This window comes from Setaria italica, chromosome I, assembly GCF_000263155.2.
Source record: "Setaria italica strain Yugu1 chromosome I, Setaria_italica_v2.0, whole genome shotgun sequence".
Taxonomy (NCBI): domain Eukaryota; kingdom Viridiplantae; phylum Streptophyta; class Magnoliopsida; order Poales; family Poaceae; genus Setaria; species Setaria italica.
In genome coordinates, this window is record NC_028450.1 from 39,428,285 (window position 1) to 39,431,717 (window position 3,433).

At 38.1% G+C, this 3,433-nt stretch overlaps 1 long non-coding RNA gene across 1 annotated transcript; it reads left to right on the forward strand.

The window, feature by feature from the left end:
• LOC111256125 lies at positions 1–833 on the forward strand. The gene is made up of 2 exons (XR_002676182.1): positions 1–180; positions 520–833. It is a non-coding gene; the product is annotated as an uncharacterized LOC111256125 (long non-coding RNA).
• Positions 834–3,433: the final 2,600 nt, after the last annotated feature.

Here is a 3,433-nt window from a genome sequence, read left to right on the forward strand (position 1 = left end):
GATGAAAGGAAGGAAAGACCTTGCGAATGAAAGTAGCATCTTCCTAAGTAGCATCTGATTGGGGTAAGTTAGTCCACTTGATCAACCACTGGACGACTGGTTCATTGTTCCTAGGAATCATCCGCCTCTCCAAGATAATTTCTGGTGCTACTTTGATAAGCCCTTTGTCATCCACAAGAGGTAAGTCAGGAGTTGGCACCATTGTAGGTCCAATATGCTTCTTCAATTGGCTCACATGGAAAATAGGATGTAATGTGCAGTGATCTGGTAGAAGTAGTTTTAGGCTGTGTTGTCAATTCTTTCAAGAACTTTGAAAGGCCCATAATACTTGGAGTGCAATTTCAGTGAGCTGTGTAGACTTAAAGAGGTGTGTCAGTATGGTTGAATTTTCAAGTAGACCATAGAGCCAACTTCACTTTCCATTTCTGTCCTGTGCTTATCAACTTGGTGCTTGATTCTAGCCTGAGCCTTAACCAAATTGTCCCTGATTAGCTGATTTGCCAATTGCCTATTTTGCAGGATCTCCTTTGCAATGTCATTAGGGCAGTCAGGTAGGACTACTTCAACAATCATAGGAGGAGGAAAATCATATAAAACCTGGAATGGTGTCATATTTAGAGAAGTGTGAAAAGAAGTGTTGTACCACCATTCAGCTGATGAAAGCTAATAGAACCATTTTCTAGGAGCAGTAAAACACATACATCAGAGATAATTTTCTAGACATTGATTAACTCTTTCTGTTTGGCCATATGTTTGTGGATGATAGGCTCAGCTCAAATGTAACTTGATACCCAATGCTTTGAAGAGTGATTGCCATATAGCACTTGTAAAAATTCTATCTCTGTCAGTCACCATCACCATGGGTGGGTCATGTAATTTTAAGACATGATCAATCAATAATGGAATGACATCAGTGACTTTGAAAGGGTGACTCAATATTAAAAAATAAGAATATTTTGTGAATCTATCAACCACCACCAAAATGACATCTTTTCCAATTGATTTTGGTAAGCTTTCAATGAAATCCATTGATATATGTGTCCATGCCATATTAGGCACAGGAAGCTGCTCAAGTAATCCAGGATAGGGTGTGTTCTCACTTTTATTCTTTTGACAGATGGGGCAGGACCTGACATAGTCCTTGTGAAGTTTGGGCCAATAGAAAATAAGCTTCAGTCTCTAATAAGTTGCCCTTTCACCTGAGTGTCCACCCAAGGCAGACTTGTGGAAATTTTCCAATAATTGAGTTCTTAAGGAATCATCTTGACCAATCATTACTCTTCCTTTGTATCTCAACACTCCACTAGCTAGTGTATAATTGGGGTAGCAGTGCTATCTAGGTTTAATTTTGTAATTAAGTTCAAACAAATAGGGTTAGTCTTGTAACTGTCAGTTACCTGTTCAATCCAGGCTGGTATGATGATAGAGATTGCATTGAGTGATGTTGGAAGCTCAACTCTAGATAAAGCATCAGCTGCTTTATTTTCCTTGCCTTTCTCGTACTCAATTTTATAATTGTACCCCAATAATTTGACTAATAATTTATGTTGAATCCCTTCCACAAGCCTTTGCTCATGAATGTACCTTAAACTCTGCTGATCTGTCCTGATGATAACAGAAGTGCTAGCAAAATAATGCTTCCACTTTTTGATTGCCTCTAAAATAGCTATTGCTTCCTTTTTATATGTGGATAAGGCTGCACCTTTAGGTCCCAAAGTTTTGCTAAGAAAAGAGAGTGGTTTGCCATTTTGCATTAGAAAAATACCAATACCATTGCCACTAGCATCAGCCTCTAAAATAAAAGGTTGAGAGAAATCTGGGAGGGATAATACTGGGGGTTAGAACATGATGTGTTTGAGCTGCTCAAAAGCTTGAGTTTGCTTTGAAGTCCACTCAAAGGCATTTTTCTTCAGTGCATCAAACAATGGCCTGCAGATAATACCATAACTTTGGATGAACCTTCTGTAAGAGCCAGTAACTCCTAAAAATGCCCTCAGTTCAGTGACAGACTTTGGTTGTGGCCAATTTTGAATAATGACTATCTTAGATGGATCTGTAGCCACACCATGTTTTCTAATGACATGTCCCAAGTATTCCACTTCATGTTGGTCAAAAGTACATTTGGAAAATTTAGCATATAATTTTTTCCCCGAGCACTGCTAAAATAGATTTCAAATGATCAACATGATCTTCTAGAGATGCGTTGTAAATCAATATGTCATCAAAGAACAACAAGGCAAATTTTCTTAAGAAGTCTGCCAAAACATTATTCATCAATGTTTGAAAAGTTGCTGGAGTATTTGTGAGTCCAAATGGCATGACTAGACATTCAAAATGGCTAACATGAGTGGTGAATGCAGTTTTGTGAATGTCAGCTTCATTTATCCTGATTTGATGATAACCAGACCTAAGGTCAATTTTTAGAGAAAATTTGTGCCTCAAATAACTCATCCAAAAGATCTTCAATGATTGGAATTGGATACTTGTTTTTGACTGTATTGGAATTCAATTGCCTAAAATCAACACAAACTCTCCAAGTGCCATCTTTCTTTTTCACCAAGATTACAGGAGAAGAATATGGGCTAACACTGGGTCTTATCATGTGAGCTTGCATCAGATTTTGAATCAATTCTTCCATTGCATTTTTCGATGATATAGTAACCTATATGGTCTCTGATTAATTGTTTTTGTACCATCAATCGGAGGTATTGAATGATCCGCTGCCCTTTGTGGAGGAAGGTTCTTTGGCTCGTAAATACATCCTGGAACTCATCCAACACTTCGTGAATTTGAGCTGGTATGGGAGGTGAAGTTGTACTGATTTGGTCCTTGCTGTTGTTTAACACCAACACAACACCTACTACTTTCTTTTTCAGTAAATTGCAAAGCTTCCTGGTGCTAATCAGCTGACAGCCTTAGTACCACTTTCCTCTTTGAATGTGATAAGTGTTTTACCATCCTTTGTAATAGAAAACTCCCTCTTTTTCAAATCCAAACCCACTAGGATGTGTGTGTAAATCCAAACAGCACCTAAAACCACATCAAAGCCTTGGACTTCCAACAATCTCAAATCAGAATTAAATTGATGACCCTGAATAGAGTAGGGATAAGCAGTACAAGCAGTTGAGCTCAATATTTCAGTACCATTAGCTACTGCTACCTTAACTGGCTCTATTTGTGAGATGGACAGGTTATTTTTCAAGGCAAACTTTGCATTTATAAAAGATACATCACTATCACTATCCACAAGAGCTATAGCAGAAGTGGTACCAATTTTCACTGTCAGTGTAAAGGTTCTTGCTAGAGATGAAATGCCAGTTAAAGCATGCATAGAAAGCTGAACTATGGGTATTGTCTCAGCATCGAGGTACTCTCCATCATCAGTATTTGCATCATCTTCTATTAAGGTCATTTCCTCCTTCCTATTTGTCTC